The sequence below is a fragment of the Helianthus annuus genome, chromosome 13 (genome assembly GCF_002127325.2).
Source record: "Helianthus annuus cultivar XRQ/B chromosome 13, HanXRQr2.0-SUNRISE, whole genome shotgun sequence".
Lineage (NCBI taxonomy): Eukaryota > Viridiplantae > Streptophyta > Magnoliopsida > Asterales > Asteraceae > Helianthus > Helianthus annuus.
Window position 1 is genome coordinate 106,911,657 of NC_035445.2, and position 27,931 is coordinate 106,939,587.

General features: G+C 35.9%; 2 long non-coding RNA genes and 1 pseudogene across 2 annotated transcripts; 1 reads left to right on the plus strand and 2 right to left on the minus strand.

The window, feature by feature from the left end:
* The first annotated feature begins 9,796 nt into the window (after window positions 1-9,796).
* LOC110901464 lies at window positions 9,797-25,996 on the plus strand (annotated as a pseudogene).
* LOC110898921 lies at window positions 10,912-12,784 on the minus strand. Its single transcript, XR_002569760.2, has 3 exons — window positions 12,628-12,784; window positions 12,051-12,117; window positions 10,912-11,096 (listed from the first exon to the last, which is right to left on the minus strand). It is a non-coding gene; the product is annotated as an uncharacterized LOC110898921 (long non-coding RNA).
* Window positions 17,895-19,767, minus strand: LOC110898923. Its single transcript, XR_002569761.2, has 3 exons — window positions 19,611-19,767; window positions 19,034-19,100; window positions 17,895-18,079 (listed from the first exon to the last, which is right to left on the minus strand). It is a non-coding gene; the product is annotated as an uncharacterized LOC110898923 (long non-coding RNA).
* Window positions 25,997-27,931: the final 1,935 nt, after the last annotated feature.

Consider the following 27,931-nt stretch of genomic DNA (forward strand, 5'->3'; position numbering starts at 1 on the left):
TACTCAACGAATGAGCTTTTTCTATATAACATCTTCTAGATGTAGTCAGATTGATGAGCAAAAATAGTACATATATACTCGAAACTACAGGTCGAGGATAACTACACTTTGTAAAAGTCATTCAAACTTTTCCTCTTTAGTTTGAGAGTTCCCTCTCGATGATGTTTACATTATCACCGTAAGAGTGAAATCTTGTTAAATAGATGTAGCTCATTTTATTAAAATTATACCTCTCTTTTCAGAGTATAGTCGACTGTACCACATACGAGTAGTTTCCTTTAAGATTCATATATATAACACCTATGGGGTTATTGTTTCATAATGCTTTGAGCATTTTTTAATCCTTCAGGGGGTTTTCATACAGATGTCATTTGCAATTATCTCATACATGTATACGGTGATGACATCCATAAGTTGTTTTATTTGAGGTCATTCTGAGATTGCGAGGCCGCTTAAACATCTAAAGATTATCGCATCCACTACAGGGGTATACGTTTCCTCGTAATCAACTGCTGGGATTTGGGAAAAATCTTTATGTTAAAACGCGTGCCTTACATCGCAAAAACTCATTATTTAGGTTTCCTTTTATTTAAAGACACCCATTTATAACCTACTGGTTTGACGTCTATGGGTGTTCGAACTGCTGGTTCGAAAACGTTTAGTTTATCGAGCGAATTTAATTGGCATTTAAGTCATCTAGCCATTTTGGCTATTTATGTGCGTACACTCTTGCACAGTTTCCATATACGTAATCTTTTTCGCCGATTACCTCTATTGCTATAGCATATTCAAATATATCATTTTACACGTGTTTCATTACGGTTCCATATTGTACTTATTTTGTACATAATTCATCGCGATCTCATATTTGTTTGGTACTAGAGTTTCTTTTAGAACTCCATTAGCCTCTTTTGAGGTTTTGACAACAACCTTCTTTAAGGTTTAGTATGCAACCACTTCTGGGTTTTTTTATGCAACCACTTATGGTGTTTTATGTGCCACCTCTTTTGGGGTTACACCAACAGCGTTACTCTGCTCTTTTTGTGTTTGTGGGTTTTATCTTTTTGGAACCGATTTATCTCTCACAATTTATTAATATGATAATCATTTTGTGAGTACTTCCATTCGAGCAGATAAGTTTAAGCTGGTATATGTGACTTTGTCACCTTATTTGTGTTAGTGAATGCATCTTGTATTTCATTTGTTATTATTTGCAAATACACGCTCTTTCTTTTGGACTTCAGATTTCCATTGACCACTTCAGGGGTCGATATATAATATGATGCATTTTTTTATGTTACCAGTCTTTCATTTTCTTGTCTCCCCCTAAACTGGGAATACGATGTACATATCCCATTTTATATGTTATGGTGGTGCTATTGGTACATAGGTTGCACAACAAAATATATAAAAAAATGGAAACTTGGTTCTCTTCAGGAGACCAGTTGTAATGGGGAGTATTTGTGATAAGCAGTTGGTTTTGAATTGATATAATCAATCGACGAATTCCGTCTCGACTACGTATGCCTCTCACTATATTTCACATTGAGCCCAACAATGGTCCCTACAATTGGGTTGTCAAAGAACAGTGTTAAACCATGTAAAAAAACAACGTTCCATAGTGTTGGGCATATGCTACATATGGGTAGCTAAAACTCACATGTAACCATGTATGAATGCCACAATCCACACAATTGTACATTTCAATGGTCCCATATAAGAGGGATTGTTTGTAGGAGTTTATTGTTTGGAAGGGCATTAAAAATTTATTTGCCACAAAAAAAAAAACTAACTAGACATATGATAAGGCATTTTGGAAGCAATGTTTTTAGATTACTTAGAGGTGCTAAGGTGTCTGTTAGCATGTTTGATTGTTTAGCATATCATGATGCTATCTTGATGACCTATTTGGTCATGCCATGTGGTGAACGTATAAATATTCTAGTAACTTCTGGTTACTCACCATATTTGATTTAATGGAATATTGTGGAAAATTAGTATCATTTCTAGTAACTTCTAATATAGTCTTCTGGCCATATTTGCTATACTCCCATACAATATTCATGGTGGCATCATTACAATTTTCTTAGTTATGTATATGGTCATAACCTTTGAATTGATCATCATCACATTCATATTAGGGAATGGAGTAGAACCAAAACAAACTTCATAGCTTTTTATTATTTACTCACTCACATGAGTATAAAATCATTCCATGTTTTTTTCATAACTCTTATAATGATTTTGCTACTTTAGGAGCATATGTCTCAAGTGTGACAAATGAAAAAAAAAATTAATCGATTTTTCTTGTAAATAATGTTCTCTTTGCTTACCATCAATTGAGAAGTAGTTGAGTCGTATAAAATTTATCAATCTTATATCTTACGACCTTTATATCGATCATTGTATAGTCATCACATTATTAAAAAGGTTGATCTCACTATTAACATGAGTATCATAACAATTTCCTCATTACCATGATCGTGAACTTTACAATGATCATTATATCATTACATTCAGTTCAAGGAATGGATTATAATCGGACAACTTTCATGGTGTCATAATTACAATTTCCTTAACTATGTATATAATCGTGACCTTTCACAAATCATTATATCATTACATTCACTTCTACGAATGGATTAGAACCACTCAACTTTCGTGGTGGTCGTTTCAAACTTTATATATATATTTTTGAGGTTTTACGAATGTGAATTGTTTTATTCAACATTTTCATATAAATAATATTCTCAGCATATAACATCAATTAAGAAGTAATTACATGTCCGAGTTATATAATATTTCTTGATTTAACACCTTACGACCTTTTATAAACTGATCATGAAAATTAGGAAATATGATAATTCAGGCGTGATATAAACCAAATTTGGTCTTTTATTGGCTTTATCCAATTATCTCTATATAAATATTTAATTAAATTTCACAAACAATGTATATGATAAAGACAAGTTATACGATACAAGCCTATAAAAACTAATTATAACATCTAGAAGACAATGTTGTAACAACTTCAGTACGTGTTGTCAAACTTGTAATATCAAAAACCCATGATCCAGAAACTCCATACACATCGATATAAAGTTTTCTTAATTCATTTTGGGGATATAACATACTCACATAACCTTATTTTGTTGTAAATTGTTGTATAATAAGCTTTAACAAAAATCAAATTATAAAAAATTAATGGTCGAATTTGTAAAGCATTAAAAAGAACGACCCGTAGGAAACTCAAATCACATACATAGTGAAATTTAAAACATGGTTAACAAAGACAAGACTAATGGAAGTCCACCAACTACTTTGAATTAAATTTAATGATTTCATCCATAGTACCCATAATTTGAAATAGTTTTTCATTTTGTTAACATATACCACTCAATTTATGAAAACCAATAATACGACATCTGAGATAATGGATATCACTAACTAGTTCTTTTTTTTTTTTTTTTGAAAGAAAACTAGTTCATTTTCTAGTAACTACAGTCTACATAAAATAAATAATCATAGCATCATATAATGTATAGCATCATGTAAATGTTTACTAATTGTCAGGTCTAACAACCAGATGAATGATTAAATATTTAATTAAAAATATTCAACTAATGAGATTTTAAAATATTAGTTACCTCATTTAAATATCTATTGGATAGGGGGACTGAGACCCAAACTTTGTTTTGTTTTCTATGATAAAAGTTAATTTTCAAAAACTAAAGAAAATAGTTCACCTTATTCGATTATTTTGAAAATTATTTAATGTTTTAACTTTTAACTTTAATCAAGCTTCAGTTACGACCTTTGAAAACTATTTAATCTTTCAATCAAACTTCAGTTACGAAATCCCCAAAATAGCATTTATAGCTATATAATTGAATGCAATAAATAATATTACAGTTTCATGATAGTAATAACAACCAATTAACTTTGTTCTTTTAGTTTCTATATTCATAAATCTCTAAACAAATATTGTATAGCATTTAAAAGACAAGCAATTGTAATTTGCAAAAGTTATTTCAATAAAAAAAACCATTAGGTATATTCTTTAGGTATCAAGTACACGAGACTTTCAAAATATTGTTGTTCCCTAAATTACAATATTGAGATAACCAATAGGGCTATGAAAATATACATTCTTAAATCATAAATCATAGGTGTATATCCATAAATATATACTACATACTTAATTTTTATGTTAAACAAAATGATTAGAACCATAGAATCAAAATTATATAATTAATATAATAAACAAGTAAACCGAAAACTAAAGATATGGATACCATAATGCAACTTAATGTGCAAATCAGTTACTTTTTTCTAAAATAAGGGTCTATCATAAACAAGGCAAGACAAGATACAGAATTAATCAAGAACACAGTCCGGTTAAAGCTTATGGGATTCAAGTTCCGTGGTAGCGCAGCTCGGAATAGAGTACTAAAGGCATGGAAGATTTATTCCAATGAAGAGGAACTAGATCCGGGCTAGAAGCTGAAGTTGATAGTTGCTCGTGTGATTCGCTTGTTTCGTTTGGCTGTTTTGTTTATGGCTGTATGTTTAGTATGTTTGGCTGTTTTTGTGTTTTGTTTCCTAGTCTTGGTATGCCAAGTCTAGTAGGTGTGTTCTCTTTGACACACCCTTGTACTTAATTTCGTTGATTTATAAAATTTACCGGGATAACCCTTTACCCAAAAAAAAAAGGCAAGACAAGATATGATAACAAACTAAAACTTTTAATCTTTAGGTTTGATGTGTTTATGTAGACAAATACGAGAGTATGTGTGCACATATAGACAGGAAAAACAAATAATTAAATCCAGTATGAACATACCAACGAAATCCAACATTAGAGTAGAAAATATGAACAAGCCACAATTGTTCGCAAAGAATCAGGTAACCATAAGATGAGTTAAGAAACATACTGACCGATCATTTTAAATATTTGAAATCATAGTCATCTAGCAACATATTTTCTATATTACACATAATAGTTACTGTAGGGAATTTGAATTCAATATCATAACTAATATAATACTTCTAAACAAATATTGTTGCACACTTTAATCAAATTCATACTTTAATTTGTAAACGCTAGTAATTAGAATTAGAATACATACCGGATGATAAAGAGACATTGATATCAAAGACTTGAAGTGGTCATTAGAGATGGTAACCAACTTATCCGGTAACTCCCGCATATTAATTGTGATCACAAGCGTTACACAATAGAATATATGTGCTTAAATAACTCATGATTCGAAACCGATTAAATAATAATGCTTGTTTAAAGCAATTTAAATAATGTTTAAATTAGTTATTTATTATTACGATTCAAAGGCAAAATACTTGCCTTCGTTTCCACATGTTTTATTTATTTCTTTTTGGAAATTACCAAATATGACAACCTATATTAAAATAGTATTAAAGTAATAAAATATTAATTAATTGTATAATATAATCTTATAAAAACATATTCAGAGAAAACTCATGCATATCCATCACATATTTGTATTTATCCTTTCGATCCTATCCATATTGAAGAAACAATAACCTGGAAATCTCGCAAGACGGCATTCATGCCCACGATTATCTACTAAAAAAATCAAAAGCATTCACAGACTAATAAAAAGGTCATACGTACCTTAGTTACAAAACATTCGCACCATGCCATTTCGATTGGTTGTTCTTTGTTGCGGCTTGTTGATCTTTAATATAAAATCAGAATATCGACTTTCAACTAAGCAGTTGGGAAGAAATAATTAAGGTTTTTAGAGAGCACTTTCGTGCTGATAACGTGTTGTATAACAACGGCCTAATAGCAACATCTAATATGTAAGGATAATATAGAAAATATAGAGAGAATGAGAAGTATAGAAAATGGGAGAATTCTTATTCATTGAGTGTCTAATACCAATTACATAAAACCTCTATTTATAGTGGTTGAACATTAATACAAATGTAATCAATAGATGGTGGTTACATATAAGGTAATCAATAGATGGTGGTTACATATGTGGAGAGTCACCACATTATGGTGCATTCATAACACTTATCTTTTTATGAATATTATTTCAATATTGTATAACTATTATTTATTTTTGAATGTTGAAAAACTCTTTTAAGTTTAATAAAATCATTTTATTTATATTTCAGTTTATTTCAGCAGTCTGAAAAAGTTAAAAAATAAACAGTTTTTTTCTTGCAGACTGCAGAGATTTGGTCCACCTCTTCAGCTACAGATGTCTGTAGATGTGGTCCGCAGATTGCAGACGTTTTACCTATGAAAAAACAAACAGCACCTTAATCACCAACCAAGCTCTTCCATTACACTTATTTTGTACATTTCTAAGTGAGAAAAAAGTGTGCCTGTATGTAAGCCACGTATGAACACTTTTTTTCTCAACAAAGCCCGACTAACCCCATAACACATAGCATAAATATGTTATAAAACTTAAAAGGATTATATCTAGGTTTTTTAACACATCCAACAAACAGAAAGTCAACTCGGCAAAATATAATAGGACATAATAATATTACTTTTGAACCAATCACATTTCTTGGCAAATACAACAGGACATAATAATATTACTTTTTAAACCAGTCACATAATATGACATAATAATATTACTTTTTAAACCAATCACATTTTTAGAACAATTTAATTGCTAATTAGAGCCTCTAATTTGAGTTTATGAGATAAGAAACGAAAACAAATGACACGGGATTTTTGGTAAATTTTCATTAATTCTCACTAATTTTTTTCAAATCATACAAGGTTTTCATTATTTTTTTTTTTTCATTTTTCCAAACTAAGTGGGTTCCTGTATACTCCTAAAATCCCTCCGGATCCGCCCCACATGGTGCAAAGAATGGTGGAGCGTTTTTTTACGATGATGTTTGTGGATACAGACACTTCGTAAGAAGGTAAAACACCTATGCTTGAAGAAGCAACATAATATAAGATGTATTATAGCATGTTACAAGATCTTGCTAAACACAAAAGATAAAAAAGGTTTATTAATGTGCTCATCATAGTTTGTCACATTGCATAATGCCAAAAAATAGATTCATATTTCATAAGGACTTCTCTTTTTTTTTTCTTTTTTTGAGAAATTAGCCAAATTGGGAAGATGAATATGCAAGGATTGAAGAGGCTGGCTGTTGTGTCATGTGTGTGTTGGTGAGTTTATTTTTAAAGATTGACCATATAGTCATTGTTTGATTGTGTGTTTTGGTGCACCATGAGTTTCAAATACCCAAAACGCACACATGGACCAAAAAAATATATATAAAAACAAACCTGGTTAATATTTCGTATTAAGTTTAACAATATATCCAAGAACACTAACAACACTGCCTCAGTTCCTGCATATGCATTCTTCCCAATTCGGCTTTTTTCTCATCACATAACATGAACAAATAAAATATTACTAATATCAGTCATCATTTATAGAGAAAAAAACGTAGCCTATATTATTGGTAAAATCGAATTTCAAAAGGTTTTATCTTATCGGTAAAATCGAATTTCAAAAGGTTTTTAAAATCAGCCACTAAATCAGGAAGATGAAGACTAAAAAATATAAGCGGTACAATGGTAAATACAAAATTTTGTAGAAAAACTAAAAATATTGGCATATGAGTTAAAATCGTAATTACAAAGTTTCACATTCCATAATGCCATAAAGAATAAGAGGTTATGGCAATATGGCATATCAACAAATTTTGATATATACACAAAAGACATAAGGTTTAGTAATGTGATCATTTCACATTCTATAATGTCAAAAAACGAGGGTAAATCCGTCATATTTCATAACGTTATAAACGGTGGAGTTTGGATTTATGTATATACTAGTAATAAGACCCGCGTGCTTTGCGGCGTGGGTACCTCGCAAATATTGAACGGATTAGTTCAAGCGTGTAATGTGTTAACCATATGGAAACACACGTATTGACGTATCCGATTGAACTCGATGTATCTTATAGTTGCATTGCGACTGGATCAAAACGTAACGTAAATCAAATTTATATCGTACAATCATAACATATTATACGCGACCCGACTAACTCGAATTTATATCGTCAAGACAAAAACTCTCGAGGGGGTCAAAGTGACATTTACAAAGTTAATAAAAAGTTAAGTGGTTAAAAATTGTGTTTTATGAAGTTATGGGCTAAGAAAAGGTAAAGATAAAATTTGCTAAAGTTTTAGGGTAAGAAAGAAATTATAACAAAGTTGGGGCTGAAAAGGAAACTACCACAAAGTTGGGGTGTCAAAAGCAAACTATTTGTAAAATTGAGTTGTAGTTTAGGGACTATATTTGCCATTTTATGAAACTTTGAAAATACCAAAGTCAAGGGTCTAAAATTGAAACATCCGTGAAAGTATGGGGGAGGAAGGCAAAGTCGGTGTCGTCAAGACAAAAACTCTCGAGGGGTGAAAGTGTCATTTACAAAGTTCATAAAAAGTTAAGTGGTTAAAAATTGCATTTTCTAAACCTAATGGCTAAGAAAGGGTAAAGATAAAATTTGATAAAGTTTTGGGGTAAAAATAAAACTATAACAAAGTTTAGGCTGAAAAGGAAACTACCACAAAGTTGGGGTGACAAAAGCAAACTATTTGTAAAATAGAGTAGTAATTTTGGGACTAAATTTACTATTTTATAAAACTTTAAAAATACCAAAGTTAAGGGGCTAAAATTACAACATTCATAAAAGTAGAGGGGAGGTAGACAAAGCCAATGGAGTTTCCACAGACTTTGTCTTTTAAGATGTTGTATAATGTATCCTTTTATACTACTTTAATAATGTTTGGTTTGGATTTAGGCATTTAAAACTGAAGGGGCTCAAAATAACACCTTTAAAGTGGAGTAAATCTTGTAGATTACCCAAAATTTTGAACCAAAGTATTTTACGAATGTTAATACACCAAACCGAACTGCATACGCTGATTAAATACACCAAAGCCATACGACTATCTTATATTACGCTGGATTTGGATTTTTGTTGTGTTCTCGTGAATTTTAGTTTCTTCTTTTTATTTGGGATTACTTGCTCGTCATTTACTAATGTATTCTCAAGTTTTATCAAATAAGATCGTTTGGAGATCCTTTGTGAAACATAGATTATGAACTACACTTTGTAAATATTATTGGTTTAATATTGATGAAGTAAAACTTTGTATAACAATGAAGTATGTTGTCTTACGTTTACAATTACAAGTATAAATATGGGACCATTTTTCGTAACGAAGTTACTAAATTTAGCATTTTACGCTTGTTCATTTAAACTCTTCGGTTAGTTTTCCTTTATTTTTTGGCTAGACCTGGGGTTAGTTGATGTTCTTACTCTTGATTTCGATTATCTATCTATACTATATTATAATGCATAAAGGAGGGACATTTTAAGATACTCAACTTTAAATGGGTTGGTTATCAAGATGGGCGAAGCTTTTAAGGGACGGGAGGAGGCGGCCGACCCCCGAACTTTTCGCTAAGTAGTGCAGAGTATGTAGTTTTCGTATCGAAATTTTTGGGTATATACGTTTTCGACCCTCCGGTTTTATAGAAATTTTTATGTCCGGTGACTTCCGCCCCCTCGGTCGGAAATCTCAAGCTTCGCCACTAGAACAACCCGAAAGAAGAAAACCAAACAACACCCAACTGGATGCTTATAGTATTAACTACTTCATAGATGTAGTAATTGGCTATTCATCAACCATATATCAATCACTGCAGCTGAAACTCAAAACCTTGTAAAATATTTGCAGCTTTGAAAGTTGTAAATGAATGCAGATGAGATGGAACAGACAATGGTATTGGTGTCTAGTCATGGTAACAAAACTGAAAGGTTTGTTTCTTTGCTTTTTCTAGACATCATATACAACAATGCGGGAGATCAAATATGCGTTTGTGATTTATGTTATCGCTACGATGAAGCTCATTTAAACTTGTTTTGCTTCCAGAGAAGCTCCTAAGCTAGTTACAGTATTAGAAGACATAAAAGGTGGGCCTGAGAACTAAAGTTCAATTTTTAAATCAAAGGTATTAAAACCTGCTTTACTTGATTGCATAAAATATCATCAAATACAACTCTTGGCGCGACTAATACATGAAGCGCAAGTGAGGCGCACTTTTTGGCATAAAATCACCTGAGGCGCGCGCCTCACGTATTTTTCATGTTTAGTTGTTGTACAGCATGCTTTTTGGGTTGTACATGTATGAAATTTCAATATTAAAACATATATAAAGCTTATTTGTGTCTAGATATTGGGCAAATGATGCTAGAAACCTATAGAAAATATATAAAAAGATTATATATAATTATTTGCGCCTCAGGTACGAAAAGTGGTGCGCTTAGCGCATCGGTTTTAGACCTTGTCGCTTTTGTACGCTTCTCGCTTTTTAAAACAAAGATAGACCAAACAGATAAAGATTTTCAAACTGTTTGAAGTCAAACAGCTATCATTTTTTTTAACATTTCGCTTTTTATTTGACACTATTATCAGGTAAAGAAAGTCAGGTGTTTATCCAACATCAGACGGGATCAGCTACCTTGAGGCTAAGCATTTGCTTCTTTTGAGTTACTGTCAGTCGCTTGTATATTACTTGCTTCGCAAGGCAAATGGGCTTCCTATTCAACGACATCCTCTTGTTCATAGTCTTTTAACAACACGATTGTTTTTGGAGAAGGTTGTTGTTTGGTATAGAGAATGAGCCGATTTGGGTTTGGAATTGTATTGAATTGTATTGAAGTTCATTGTAACACCCTTAATAATTTAACATAATTTAAACTAAATATTTCATGAAACTTTATAGAAATCAGAGTTTACAAAAGCATTCGTGTTTTAAACCATACATACTAGTAAATTTTTCCAAACATGTTCTAGATAGTGCATAATTCATTTAAAAACAACCCTTACTAGTCAACTAACAACTAGTTTTAAGGATTCAAAACACCATTAACAAAATCTATATGACATGTTTAAAGTTTAGACAAGATCATATTCAGTGCGGAAGCTTCAATTTGCGTGTTCGGTTCTTGACAAAGTGATTGATCGTCATCCGGGAGAGATTCATTCATACCTAGAGTCAAACACTAAAAACCGTTAGTTTTGACTTTAATATATAATGTATAAACAGGTTTTAGTAATACAAGTGACTGTAAAATATAAATTTTTACTGGGTTCCACCGTAAATTACGGTATCACCGTAAATTACGGTGGACCTGGGAATGTTATGGTTCTGCCGTAAGACAGTAGCAAAACACCGTAACACATTGTTGTCCACCGTAAATTACGGTGGAACCGTAATTTATGGTGGGTTCTGCACATTTGCAATTTGGCTATTTTTCAACTTTAGAAGCTCATAACTCTTTACTCCGTGATCCGATTCAACCAATTCTTATTGCTATGAGTCCGTAATAAAACTTCGGACTTAACCATGTAAATTTTATATTGCAGAAACCGCGATACCACAAATTGGTTCACGAATTTCCTTATTACCATTATTCGACCCATTAGTGGGAGTGTATAGCACCTCTTTTCATTCTTAAACCCTTTTTAACATATTTACCCAATTACCCGGGCTCACATACTTGGTGTTTTCACGCCAATTCCATGGCTTTGAAATTCCTCTATTGCTATTACATGATTATTCGGAATTCAAGCATTCCGTTTCAAACAATCCTTTTTCCTTTAGCATTATTGTTCGACCCATAACCCGGGTTCTTATACTTAGATTCGCCATTACTAAATCATTAGTATGGTACAATTTATCATTTAACAAGGTATGAGACTTTCAAGTCGCAACTCTCGTGACTCCTTTGAAAACATCATTTTGACCCGTTTTGCCAATTAGTGAAAACCATCACTTAATTGACTAACCCAACTAAATACCGAGTTCTTATTTTGACCCGTTTGATAGTCTAGTGCACTTCATCACTTATCGACACATCAAACGCATCCTTTACACTACGACATCAATTACATTTCAAACCAAAGCAATTAAATTTAATTCGACGAGACTAAAGTCACGTACCTTCAAAGCACACCTTTTCCGCGGGTATCACCTCCGGCGTGTCCACTTGACGTTCCGGATTCCTTGCCTAAAGAGTCCAATTCATAAAAGATTAGAACTCTTTTTCATAAGCTTTAACGCATTCATTCATTACATATGTAAATCTGCGTTTTTAGCAATCTTTAACATTTTAATCCTTATTTAGGCGTTTTATCAAACACCTTGCGGGTCAGATTTTTACATGATCTAAACCAATTTCATAACTTGAATTTATCACTCAAATCAACTTCAATTAGACAATATACACATATTTTAACATCAACAATTTCAAAGATTATCTCACAATTTCAGTTTTCACTAGAACAAGAGTCTTAGTCCTAGTGTTTATCAAGTTCTACTAACTTACTAATCACCCACTATAGTGATTTTGATTCTTACAACTAACATGCAAGATTTTAACAAGAAATCATCTAGGGTTTGTCCCTAAACCTTACTTTACTTCCAATTTCATGTTTACTACACATAATCAAGCTCTACATCCGATTTTGATCACATACTTGGACTTTGAATCGAACGAAAATGACCTAATTCCACATACCTTAGGATCCCTTTGACAAGGTGATCACGATTTAGTGCTTGAATTTCGATTTCTAACTGATTTGAGGCTCCAATTTGTGGTTTTCTTGCAAATTAGGGTTTGGGTGAAGAAATCCCTTGTCGCCCCTGCTTGTTGATCGACCAGGCACCTCTTGAATGGGGTGTTTGGTTGATTTTTACTACTTTAGTAATTTAAGTTTCCATTTTAGCAATTTTAGTCCCTCCACTCTTATTTAGTTTATATTCTTGGCCCTTTTATTCATTCAAGTGTTACTACAAGGCTCTTAACTAACTAGGTTATTTATCCTAGTTAGTTTATTCTTGTTTATTATACATCTTATAATTCTAGTACAAAGTTTTGAAATTTCGGGATGTTACAAGTCCACCCCCCTCAAAGAGGGTTTCGTCCCCGAAACCGAATTACGTACCGAATAACGTAGGGTAGAGCCGTTGCATTTCTTCTTCGGACTCCCACGTAGTATCCGCACCCCTACGGTGTTCCCATTTAACCTTCACTTGGTTGATCTTTTTGTTTCTCAAATTCTTCACTTTACGATCTAGAATTTCAATTGGCCTTACCGCGTAGTTAAGGCTGTTATCCACCTCGATATCGTTGTAGTGGACATGAGCAGTTTCGTCCACTAAACATTTACGAAGATGTGACACGTGGAATGTGCTATGTACTCCACTCAACTCCTCAGGTAACTCGAGACGGTATGCTACCTTTCCAACCCGTTCCACGATTTCGAATGGCCCGATAAATCTTGGGCTCAACTTTCCTCTTTTTCTAAATCGAATTATCCCTTTCCACGGCGATACTTTCAACATTACCTTATCGCCCACTTGAAATTCTATTGGCCTCATTCGTTTATCCGCATAGGATTTTTGTCGATCCTGAGCTGCTTTTAAGTGAGTGCGGGTTAAGTCGATCTTACAATTTGTAGCTCGGATTATATCAGTCTGAGCTAACCCCCGTGGACCAACTTCTCCCCAATAAACCGGGGTTCGGCACTTTCTACCATATAACATCTCGTATGGAGCCATTTTAATACTCGCGTGATAACTGATGTTATATGAGAATTCGACTAAGGGTAAATGGACATCCCAACTGCCCCCAAAGTCGATAATGCAAGCACGCAACATATCTTCCAACGTCTGGATTGTTCTCTCACTTTGCCCATCCGTTTGGGGATGGTAAGCAGTGCTAATGAACAGCTTGGTTCCCATTTTCTCTTGGAAACCACGCCAAAAATCAGACGTAAACCGAGTATCTCTGTCAGACACTATGGATATCGGTACTCCGTGACGCGCCACAATCTCATTGGTATACACTTCGGAATCTTTTCTGATGTATAAGTCTCCCGAATCGGAATGAAATGTGCACTTTTTGTCAATCGATCCACAACTACCCATATGGCGTCAAAACCACGGCTGGTTTTTGGAAGTTTAGTCAGCAGGTCCATCGTAATTTGTTCCCACTTCCAAACTGGAATGTCTAATGGTTGCAGTTTACCGTACGGTTTTTGATGCTCTGCTTTGACTTGTAAACAAGTCAAACACTTCTCCACGTACTTCACGATATCTCTTTTCATTCCGGGCCACCAATAATTTTGTTTTAAATCATTATACATCTTGGTCGCCCCCGGATGTATCGAATAACGGGATTTATGGGCCTCGTCAAGTAAAAGTGCTTTGGCTCCACATGTATTGGGAACCCAAATTCTCCCAAATCGAGTTTTTAATCCTTGGTTGCCGTCCTCCAAGTCTTTTAACTGCCCTACTATTCTTTCCTTTTTCACATTCTCTTCTTTTATTGCTTCCCTTTGAGATTTTCGAATTTGGTCGAGCAATCCCGATGTCACTATTAGTTGCATCGATCGGACTCGAATAGGCGCATAATCTGTCTTTCGGCTTAGCGCGTCCGCTACTACATTAGCCTTCCCGGGATGGTAATGTATATCACAATCAAAGTATTTGACCGTCTCCAACCACCGCCTTTGCCTCATATTTAATTCCTTCTGATCGAAGAAATACTTTAGGCTTTTGTGGTCGGTAAAAATAGTGAACTTTACCCCGTATAGATAATGCCTCCATATTTTCAAGGCGAACACCACCGCCGCTAGCTCGAGGTCATGAGTAGGATATCTCTTTTCATGAGTTTTCAGCTGCCTTGAGGCATAGGCTATAACCTTGCCTCGTTGCATCAGAACGCAACCAAGCCCCGAATGCGAGGCATCCGAGTAAACTATCATATCATCCGTTCCATCCGGTAATGACAATACCGGTGCTTGTGTCAATTTTTCCTTAAGCGTTTGAAACGCCTTTTCTTGGTCCTCACCCCAAATAAATTTCTCCTCCTTGCGGGTTAGTTTGGTCAGTGGCATGGCAATTTTGGAGAAGTCTTGTATGAACCTCCGATAATAACCCGCAAGCCCCAAAAAGCTTCTGGTTTCCGAAGGATTCCTCGGTGTATTCCATTTCGCCACGGCTTCTATTTTTGACGGGTCTACCAATATCCCGTTTGCATTGATGACGTGCCCGAGAAATTGCACCTCTCGCAACCAGAAGGCACATTTTGAAAATTTTGCATACAACTTTTCTTTTCTGAGCGTCTCCAAGACTTCGTACAAATGTCTTGCATGTTCCGCTTCGTCCTTGGAGTATATTAAAATGTCGTCAATAAACACTATTACCGACTTATCTAACATGGACTTGCAGACCCAGTTCATGAGGTCCATGAAGGCCGCGGGCGCATTTGTTAACCCAAAGGACATCACCAGGAATTCGTAATGTCCGTATCGCGTACGGAAAGCCGTCTTCGGTATATCTTCCTCCTTGACTCTCAACTGGTGGTACCCCGATCTAAGGTCGATTTTGGAGAACCATTTAGCACCTTGTAATTGATCGAATAAATCGTCAATCCTTGGAAGTGGATATCGATTTTTCACCGTGAGTTTGTTCAACTCGCGGTAATCGATGCACATACGCATACTCCCATCCTTTTTCTTAACAAACAACACCGGCGCGCCCCACGGTGACACACTCGGGCGAATAAAGCCTTTGTCGAGGAGATCTTGAATTTGAGACATTAACTCTTGCAATTCGGAGGGTGCGAGCCGATACGGTGCCTTGGCCACGGGTTTCGCGCCCGGAATCAATTCGATCCCGAACTCTATCTCCCGTTCCGGCGGTATTCCCGGTAGGTCTTCCGGGAACACATCGGCGTATTCGCGCACTACCGGCACGTCTTCAATCCTTAACGACCCTTTGTTTAGTTCATTCGCGTATATCATGAATGCTCTACATCCATGCTTCATGAGCTTGTAAGCTTTTATCATCGAGCACATAACAGGTTTTCCTTCCTTCTCACCACGTATGATAATCGATTTCCCACTTGGAGATTTTAGTTTTATCTCCTTGCGGAAACACATGACTTTCGCATTATGTCGGGATAGCCAATCCATTCCGACCACTACTTGGAACTCTCCCATGGACATAGGAATTAAATCTATCGGGTATTCCTCATCATCTATGCTTATCTTACAATCTCGACATATATCATATACAAGGAAACTTTTGTTGTCACCTATTTCTACCTCTAAAGGCATAGGTAATTTTGTTAGTACAAAGGAAGGATGTCGAATAAGTCCATGTGAAATAAAGGACTTATTCACACCCGTGTCAAATAGCACATGAGCGGGAATTGAATTTATGGCAAATATACCTGAGACCACATCGGGCTCCGTTTTCGCCTCCACTGCCGTTAGCTGGAAAGATCTAGCTTTTGCTTTTGGTGCTTCAATGTGCGCACCCTTGTCTTCCTTCTTTCCGGACAATTCCGGACACTCGGATTTCTTGTGACCCGGCTGATAGCATTTGTAGCATACCGAAACTTTCCCCGGGCACAATACAGCCGTGTGCCCTGTCTTCCCGCATATAGGACACGGCTTGTCCTTAAACCGGCACTCGCCCTTGTGCCCTTTCCCACACACTTTACAGCTTGGCGAGCTACTTTTTCCTTCTTGCTTCTTTGATGAGTCATTCACGCGTGCCTTTTTCGTGGGACTTGGATTAACCACTTGCGTCCTTCTTTCACCCCTCTCAATTTGTTTCTTCAACTCTATCTCTCTTTCCCGAGCGGCGTTGATGATTTCGGTGAGGGTTTCGTATTTTGAGGGAGTCATGAACTCCCGATACTCCGCGCTTAGCATATTATAATAATAATACACCTTCTGTTCTTCGGTCGTCACCAATTCATCACAAAACCTTAATTTGTCAAGAAAAGTTCCCGTGATTTTATCAATGGATTCGCCCTTCTGCCTAAGCTGGATAAATTCCTCTTTGATTCGATTAATAACCGCCTTGGGACTGTGATGTTTAAGGAAGGGTACCTTAAACTCATCCCATGTCATCGCTTTCGCTTCTTCACTACCGATTTCCTTTTTCTTATTATCCCACCAGTCTTTTGCTTGACCTCTCAGTTGACCCGTGCCATACGCCACGAAGTCATTTACGTCACAGTGGGTTCTCTCAAATACCCCTTCTATATCACTTAACCACCTTTGACACACTATCGGATCCACTTCTCCGTTGTAGAGTGGTGGTTTGCATGCCATAAATTCTTTGTACGAGCAACCCTTACGCTCTACCAATTTCTCCTTGGCTAAACTTGCATTATCCTCCAATTTCTTTATCCTTTCATCCACCACTGATAACACCGTGGTTTGGATTTTATCGATGAAACCCGACAAACTGTTCTCAATTGCTTTTCCTACCTCTTCAGCAATCACTTCTCTCATTTGTTCGGTGACTCTTGGCACCGCTTCGTCATTTCCCTTATCCGTCATCTTTGAAACTGAAATGTTTACATTTAAACGTTAAACATTTCATTTATAACATTGCTTCTTTTGTTTTGGTTTAGTCAAGTTCTCAACTTGCTTTAACCGTTTAAATTTAGTGCACTTCCCGGGTTTAAGTGTGTTAGCACACTCTTCCCATGCACTTTAATTTCCTCCTCATTCATATATAAGACATAATTTATTAACATAATAAGTTAATTCTTATCGGACGATCGATCAAGCTTGAACCGAACACTTTTGTTGACAACCTTAAGCTCTGATTACCAACTTGTAACACCCTTAATAATTTAACATAATTTAAACTAAATATTTCATGAAACTTTATAGAAATCAGAGTTTACAAAAGCATTCGTGTTTTAAACCATACATACTAGTAAATTTTTCCAAACATGTTCTAGATAGTGCATAATTCATTTAAAAACAACCCTTACTAGTCAACTAACAACTAGTTTTAAGGATTCAAAACACCATTAACAAAATCTATATGACATGTTTAAAGTTTAGACAAGATCATATTCAGTGCGGAAGCTTCAATTTGCGTGTTCGGTTCTTGACAAAGTGATTGATCGTCATCCGGGAGAGATTCATTCATACCTAGAGTCAAACACTAAAAACCGTTAGTTTTGACTTTAATATATAATGTATAAACAGGTTTTAGTAACACAAGTGACTGTAAAATATAAATTTTTACTGGGTTCCACCGTAAATTACGGTATCACCGTAAATTACGGTGGACCTGGGAATGTTATGGTTCTGCCGTAAGACAGTAGCAAAACACCGTAACACATTGTTGTCCACCGTAAATTACGGTGGAACCGTAATTTACGGTGGGTTCTGCACATTTGCAATTTGGCTATTTTTCAACTTTAGAAGCTCATAACTCTTTATTCCGTGATCCGATTCAACCAATTCTTATTGCTATGAGTCCGTAATAAAACTTCGGACTTAACCATGTAAATTTTATATTGCGGAAACCGCGATACCACAAATTGGTTCACGAATTTCCTTATTACCATTATTCGACCCATTAGTGGGAGTGTATAGCACCTCTTTTCATTCTTAAACCCTTTTTAACATATTTACCCAATTACTCGGGCTCACATACTTGGTGTTTTCACGCCAATTCCATGGCTTTGAAATTCCTCTATTGCTATTACATGATTATTCGGAATTCAAGCATTCCGTTTCAAACAATCCTTTTTCCTTTAGCATTATTGTTCGACCCATAACCCGGGTTCTTATACTTAGATTCGCCATTACTAAATCATTAGTATGGTACAATTTATCATTTAACAAGGTATGAGACTTTCAAGTCGCAACTCTCGTGACTCCTTTGAAAACATCATTTTGACCCGTTTTGCCAATTAGTGAAAACCATCACTTAATTGACTAACCCAACTAAATACCGAGTTCTTATTTTGACCCGTTTGATAGTCTAGTGCACTTCATCACTTATCGACACATCAAACGCATCCTTTACACTACGACATCAATTACATTTCAAACCAAAGCAATTAAATTTAATTCGACGAGACTAAAGTCACGTACCTTCAAAGCACACCTTTTCCGCGGGTATCACCTCCGGCGTGTCCACTTGACGTTCCGGATTCCTTGCCTAAAGAGTCCAATTCATAAAAGATTAGAACTCTTTTTCATAAGCTTTAACGCATTCATTCATTACATATGTAAATCTGCGTTTTTAGCAATCTTTAACATTTTAATCCTTATTTAGGCGTTTTATCAAACACCTTGCGGGTCAGATTTTTACATGATCTAAACCAATTTCATAACTTGAATTTATCACTCAAATCAACTTCAATTAGACAATATACACATATTTTAACATCAATAATTTCAAAGATTATCTCACAATTTCAGTTTTCACTAGAACAAGAGTCTTAGTCCTAGTGTTTATCAAGTTCTACTAACTTACTAATCACCCACTATAGTGATTTTGATTCTTACAACTAACATGCAAGATTTTAACAAGAAATCATCTAGGGTTTGTCCCTAAACCTTACTTTACTTCCAATTTCATGTTTACTACACATAATCAAGCTCTACATCCGATTTTGATCACATACTTGGACTTTGAATCGAACGAAAATGACCTAATTCCACATACCTTAGGATCCCTTTGACAAGGTGATCACGATTTAGTGCTTGAATTTCGATTTCTAACTGATTTGAGGCTCCAATTTGTGGTTTTCTTGCAAATTAGGGTTTGGGTGAAGAAATCCCTTGTCGCCCCTGCTTGTTGATCGACCAGGCACCTCTTGAATGGGGTGTTTGGTTGATTTTTACTACTTTAGTAATTTAAGTTTCCATTTTAGCAATTTTAGTCCCTCCACTCTTATTTAGTTTATATTCTTGGCCCTTTTATTCATTCAAGTGTTACTACAAGGCTCTTAACTAACTAGGTTATTTATCCTAGTTAGTTTATTCTTGTTTATTATACATCTTATAATTCTAGTATAAAGTTTTGAAATTTCGGGATGTTACATTCATCATCTAGGGTTACAAAGAAATGGTGCTTATATAGAACACCAAGTTACATATTAGCCCCCTATACTATTTATTTTCTTCTTTCCGACACTCCCCCTCAAGTTGAGTAGTGGGATTACCAATGCTCAACTTGCTCAAACAGCTATTAAACGCGTTTCCGTTGACTGCCTTTGTGAGGATATCTGCAAGTTGATCTTTTGATGCTACATGCGGGAGCTCTATGATTCCTCCTTCCAACTTTTCTTTGATGAAATGTCGATCTACCTCCATGTGTTTTGTTCGATCATGTTGAACTGGGTTTTCTGAGATTTGTATTGCAGCGGTATTGTCACACATAACTTTACTAGGAGCCTTTTGTGAAAAACCAATGTCTTCTAGCAGCTTCCTGATCCAAAGAACTTCGCTTAACCCTCGAGCTATACCTCTGAACTCTGCTTCTGCACTTGACAGAGCAACCACCTTCTGTTTCTTACTTCTCCAGGTAACTAGGTTTCCGCCAACCAAGGAGAAGTACCCTGATGTAGACCTTCGGTTTCCCTTATCTCCTGCCCAGTCTGCGTCAGTGTAGAGTTCAACAGTTAAATGCCCATTTGTTTTGAACAACACACCATGGCCGGCGGTTCCCTTGAGATACCTTAGAATTCTCTGAGCAGCTTCCATGTGGGCAACTTGTGGTTGGTGCATAAACTGACTTACCACTCCAACAGCGTAAGCTATATCAGGGCGAGTATGGGAAAGATAAATTAACCTGCCCACTAGCCTTTGGTATCTTTCTTTATCTGCGAGCTTTCCATCGAGTTCCATGTGAAGATTGTGGTTCACCGCCATTGGCGTATCAGCTGGTTTACAATCAATCAACCCAGTTTCTACCAGGAGATCAAGAACATACTTCTTTTGGCAGATGAAAATCCCCCGTTTAGATCTGAGAACTTCAATTCCAAGGAAATACTTGAGATTCCCAAGGTCTTTCATTTCAAACTTTGAAAACAAATTCCTTTTTAGTTGTGCTATTTCTTCTACATCATCTCCGGTGATAATCATGTCGTCCACATATATGATCAAGCAAGTTACGAGGCCGTTCCTCCTTTTGAGGAATAAGGTATGATCAGCGTTACTTTGGCGGTACCCGTATTCTTTCATGGCCAAGGTGAACTTTCCAAACCATGCCCGAGTAGACTGTTTTAGCCCGTATAGAGATTTCTTCAACCTACAAACTTCCCTATCTTTAAAACCCCCTGAAAAACCTGGAGGTGCTTCCATGTAAACTTCTTCAGTTAGCTCTCCATGAAGAAATGCATTTGTAACATCAAATTGATGAAGGGGCCAATCCTTATTAGCTGCAACGGAAAAGAGGACTCTGATGGTATCCATTTTTGCAACCGGAGAAAATGTCTCAGAGTAATCGATCCCATACGTCTGAGTGTACCCTTTGGCTACAAGCCGGGCTTTGTATCTTCCAATGGAACCATCTGGTTTATATTTAATCGAATACACCCACCGGCATCCAACAGTTTTCTTTCCTTTAGGAAGAATGCACTTCTCCCATGTATTGTTTTTCATAAGAGCACGCATCTCCACTTCCATTGCTTCTTCCCAATTCTTCTTACCTTGAGCTTCCTTTACGGAATTAGGTATCTGTTCAATGTATAGTGAAGCAACAAATGCTTTTGCACTGTTAAATAAGTTCCCGTTGACCATATTAGCTACAGGATATCTTGAATTTCTGGTTTCCCTCTCTGGGGAGTACCGTTTTGGAGGAACTCCTCTATTGGCTCTAGGTGGAAGAGAGTATCTTCCGGTTGTCTCTACTGCACCTGGTTCAACATGTTCAACCACTGGATCAACCTGTTCAACAACTGGATCAACATGTTCTGTAGTTGTCGGTTCTATATGTTCCCCTGTTGTCCCATAGTTAAAAGACGTAGAACATTCAGGGTTCTCAGTATTTCTTACCTCGGACATCACGTTGGATGGACTTTCTTCAGTGGTACTGTGCTCCTCATATTGTGTGTCTGAGTTTGAAGGACTCGCAGTATTGTGAGGAAGTTCTGTTGTTACTTCTTCATACGAGGGAAGTTGGGTTAGCCAACTCAGAGGGTCTATACATTCATTCTCCCCCTGACCGCTGAGTTGGGTGTTATAAAAGTATTTTGTTTCAAGAAAGTCAACATTCATTGTGGTGAACATTTGACGAGTTATTGGATTATAACACCGGTAACCGATTTGATCGATCCCATAGCCGACAAATACACATTTCTCAGCACATGGGCCAAGTTTGTTTCGGTTGGTTTTGGGTATATGGACAAAAGCGGTACACCCAAAGATTCGAGGTTCAAGTGTAAGAGGATGGGGAATATTGGCAGATTTAGACAGACAATCTAGGGGAGTCTTGAATTTGAGAGCTTTTGTAGGAAGCCGATTCAGCAGATACACGGAGGTTGCAACTGCCTCCGGCCAGAAATATTTAGGGACTTGAGATTCGATCAAAAGGGCTCGAGTCATTTCAAGGATAATATGGTTTTTCCGTTCGGAAACACCATTTTGTTCTGGGGTATGGGCACAAGAGGTTTGATGAATTAATCCTTTGGTTGTAAAGAATTGTTTCATAGATGTATTGACAAATTCCCCCCCATTGTCTGATCGAAGGATTTGGATTTGAGTTTGAAATTGAGTTTGAATCATAGCATAAAACATGACAAATTTTTCGTAAACTTCGGCTTTATATTTTAAAAAATATACCCATGTCATGCGAGTGCAATCATCCACGAATAATATAAAGTACCGAAGACCCTGCCCCCCTATCACAGGAGCAGGACCCCACACATCAGAATGGATTAATGAGAAAGGTGAAGCAACTTTCGTATTGCTAGGTTTGAACGGGTGTCGATGGCTTTTGGCGCGAAGACAGGTTTCACAATCTATTTTCCCATTTGAAGGGAAGAGTTTTGGAAACAAAAGGTGCGAATAACCATGGGATGGATGTCCCAAATGTCGATGCCATAGCCAGGTGTCCCGGTTATTAGTTCCATGAGCCAACATCACAGTACCCTGGTGAGCCACTTCATCCACATAGTACAATCCTTGGCTCTCAGTACCACGTCCAATAATCACCCCCGTCCTGATATCCTGTAGGAGACAGAAAGTAGGGTGCATTAGTACCGTGCAATTTAATTCTTTGGTAATATGACTGATTGACAGTAATTTGTGTGATAAGGATGGAACATAGAGGCAATTTGACAATTTCATAGTTGGTGAAATTTCAATTACTCCTCCTCCTTTCACTTGCATCGTTCCGTTGTTTGCTGTATGTATTTGAGATTTTTGAGGTTGAGTTATTGACCATATGTCTAATGGTTCAAACGTCATGGTGTCAGTGGCCCCAGAATCGAAAATCCAAGCACTGTTCTTACTATGATTGATTTCCTTTTTTTTTTTCTTTAACGTTGTCCCGGCACGGTTATTAAGTAACCAACCAAGCCAGCGAATTTATTAATTTTGTTGGATACTTGAACTCGCGTTCAAGAATTTCGTTCGGAATATCGTCGCTAGGTAGCGAAGGTACTTTACCGGCGAATTTATTAAATACACCGGTAACTTGAACTCGCGTTCAAGATTTGAGTTCACCTAGAGACAATCGCTACTGATACAAATCCGCTCACAGCAACGACTAGGGTTTGGGTTGTGTTGTTTGGCTCAAGATAGACAGATCCGCTGGTGTTTATCAAATCCACTGGCGGCGGCCTTCCAATCCGATGCCTGAACTGATTGAGACTAAGCAACAAAAAAAACTACAATTCTTGTTGCAAAGTGATGGCTCACAGAACAAAAAAAGGCAATAAAATTGTTTTCTGTGGTTTCTTGGTCAACGAGGGAAAAACATTGGACAAAAACAAAAAAATTGTTTCTTGGGTGACGCAAGCAGGAGAATAGTGGAACAAAAAAAATTGTTTCTTTTTGTTTTTTCTGTGATAATATCAAACAAAACACACTAACGGCGCTCCCTTTTTTTTATTCTTAAAGGTAAGACTATTGAAGGACTTTGGTGACCGGAGCACGACGAACAACTGGTGCGGCGGCGGATCTGTAAAAATAGGTTTTCTCTGGTTTGAAGTTTGGATGGGAGAGATTGTATATGATGAGCAAAACGGTTTCAAGAATCAGAAACACTGCTCTGATACCATGTTGTTTGGTATAGAGAATGAGCCGATTTGGGTTTTGAATTATATTGAAGTTCATCATCTAGGGTTACAAAGAAATGGTGCTTATATAGAACACCAAGTTACATATTAGCCCCCTATACTATTTATTTTCTTCTTTCCGACAAAGGTTTCTTTTTATATTGTATCTTTGGTAATTTAATCATCTGGAATTTTGAAAGCTGCATGATGAGTTGGTTAACTGTTTTAGTTATCGTGTCCAGATACGCGCCATCGATAAGATGCTGCAATACCAAATTCAGAAACTAACAAGGCTAACCAGGAATTCGGTGGATGACAAGAAGCCTCGTGAACGAGATGATGCTTTGAAGCTTCGTCCAAACCCTGACATGCTTATTGACAAAATTGCCCCTGATGTGAGTTGTTTAATTTAAACGGGTTTGGTAATGCGTCCAAACAAAGACATTCTTGTTAACAAAGTTGGGTAATTGGGTTGGTTTGATTACATTTAAATAGTTATAGATTCGTCCCTGAGATTTGGTCAGTTTTGCGACTTTCGTCTAAAGGTTTGTTTTTGCACATCTGGATCCAAAAGGTTGAAATCTTGCCATTTTCATCCGGCTCGTTAACTCCATCCATTTTTCTCTGTTAAGCCATGGGTATTGCTGTCTTTTTTGTTAACTTAAAGGGCAATTCGGTCTTTTTCACTTTATGTACAAGCATTTAGCATAATGTACAAGTATTTAAAATACCCTTAACGGAGAAAAAAGATGAAACTACCTCTGACTTAACGGAGAAAAATGGATGGAGTTAACGAGCCGCGGAAATACCCCTGACTTACGGAAAAAAATGGATGGAGTTAACGAGCCGGATGAAAATTGCAAGATTTCAAACCTTTTGGTCTTTTGGATCCGGATGCAGAAAAACAAACCTTTGGACAAAAGTCGCAAAATTGACCGAACCTCAGGGACGAAAATGGCACTTTACTCATAGTTATAATAATAAACTAATTCATTAAAAAAAGTTTACGAAGTTTTATGCTATGAGTGGGATTTTTACCTGGTACGTTTGTTTGTTACCCTTTCTTTTTTCTCGTTTGACCCGTTAACATAAACTAATCAGTTCAGTATTCTTTCCTCTACAGTACAAAATGGACATCTCATTTCATTTAGGATAATGTGTTTAGTGGTTTTTTGCATACCATTATGGGCCGGCTGGCTCGTGTATATCGTTTGATGTTACTTTAAAAGCATGCATCATTGTTATTCGACTCGAATGATAGGATAATGACTGCAAGTATCGACCCCCAAAGATTACACCTGCATCAATGGATGAAAATACGACTTCAAAACATGAGAGAAATGCATCAAGGAAAGAGAAACAAGCGTTAAGGCAAGATCTGCGTAGCGAGTACGCTAGATATTTAATGAATGATCTCAAGGGAAGGCCTGAGGAAGTTAGTTTCTCTTTATTTATTTTCTTTGTTCTTTTTTAGAAAAAAAAATTACAGTTGATAATATGATCGCATGAAATAGGTGAGGGAGGTAATTGGGACTAAAGATAGAGATGTGACCAAATACAAGGCGAAAATGGAAGAACGCGCAAGGAGAGGAGGCGCTCTTCACCCGAGCGCCTCTTACAAGAATGGATAAAAAGCGGTTGAAACACGTGTGCAAATCAAGTAACGAGTCAGCCTCTATTTTCCTTTTGTAAATGCAGTCTTTTATGTGAAATTTTTTTTAAAAGTGATTTTGTATTCAGGCTGCATGGTTTAGCTAATGGTTTTGAGGATGCTATCAAATCTTTACCTCTGGCGGATGGTGTTGATGGGCAAAAATCGTCTATTTAGACGACGGAGAAAGAAAGTTCAAGAGGCGAAAGGTAAACAAACTAGTAATTTCATCCTATTATCGTTCACAAGAAGCTCCCTTTCGAGTGCACTTCGTATAGTGTATGTGTTAAATTGTGGTTTGTTTAGCGGAATAAATTCATATACAACTTGCATCATAATAATAATAAGGAATAATGGATTTTAATAATCTCAACTATTAGTCGTTGGCTGACAATGGTCCCAACTTCAAAAATAACCAGCGGCGGTCTCACAATTTCATATATTGTAAACTAATGGACCTTTACTAACAGAAAAAGAAAAAGGGACAAAAAAAATTAAGGTTTTGTTAGTAAAGGTCCATTGGTTTACAATATGTGAAAATGTGGGACCACCACTGGTTGTTTTTTAAGTTGGAACCATTGCCGGCCAATGGCTAATAGTTGAGATTATTAAAATCCGTTATTCCTATTCCTAATAATAATAATAAGGCAAATTGGAACGATGATACAAGTCGATTGATGTAAAACTTACCTCGAAATTGTGCTCGAAATGGCTTGATTTTTGTTAATTGGAAGTTTAAACACCCGAATTGAAGCACCGTTTCGTGGATTGGGTCAGTATTTCGAGGTAAGTTTTACATCAATCGACTCGTATCCTCGTTCTGATCAAAAGCCCTAAAACATCGGTTTGTAATTCGGAAAAAAACTTAACTCCGTTAAGTTATTTTAACAGCGGACTATTTTACAAAAAAAAAAAAAAAAAAAAAAAAAGTTGACCAGTTCGGATTATTATCGGGCAATAACTGACTTGGGATTATTATCAGCCAAATTAAGTTAGGTGGGATTACTTATTTCCAATTTGCCTAATAATAATATCATATTTACCAACATTTTCATATTTGTTACGGTAAATTCTCATTTTATGCAAAGATTTAGAGATGATATTATAATTGTATTTGGTTAAATTGGCAAACATGAAATTTTAAATGTTTGTAAAATAGTAGTTATATTATTAGGTTTACTTATAGAATTATTTTGTGCATTTTATAACAGAGAAGACATTAGGAAGGCATGGAGAAAAGTGAAGCTGTGCTGTTCTATGACAACCGGGACTATTTATTTATGGACCTCAAAAAACCATATGATCAAACTTTTCTTCATTTTTGTTTTTTAGTTTTAATAATAAGTGATTAAAAAGTTGAAAGTATGTTCTTTTTAAAATTATTATTTATTGAAAAACTTATATCGTTACATATTATCAACATATGCATTCACAAATTTTGCTTACGTTATGGGAATAGTTTTGTTAGGTAAGTGGTCACTTTTGGCGGCCACTTTTTGGCTTTTGTTTTTTTTTTTTCATATAATAGTTATTTATAGTTGATGTCAAATTACAATTTTATCTCAGGTGTAAAATTACGATTTCACCCTCGATTCAAAATAAAATTTTGCTTTTGCCCCTTACTTAAATTTACGATTTTGCCCTCAGTTAAAAAATACAATTTTGCCTCCAGTTCAAAATAAAAATATTGTTTTGCCCTCAGCTAGAGTCCTGCCAAATTACGATTTTGTTCCCAGTTTAAAATTACGATTTTGCCCCCAGCTAAAAATTACGATTTCGCCCGCAGCTCAAATATTACGATTTTGCCCCCATTTAAAAAAAATGGTTTTGCCCTCAGTTAAAAATATTATTTTACCTCCATTTTAAAATTACGATTTTACCTCAGCTAAAAGTTGCAATCTTGCCATCGTTTTTTTTTTCCTTTGTCAAAACCATGGTAGTGTTTTATTTTACTTTGTTGACTTAATTTTGTTTTTATTCATGCCAAACAGCTGCCTAGCACTCGCTAATTGGTCCTGACAAATTATTGTTTTGCCCCCAACTCTAAGTTACACGCTTGTAATCGTTTTAGTTAATTTTTTTATCATAACTATAGTACTGTTTTTCTTTAAT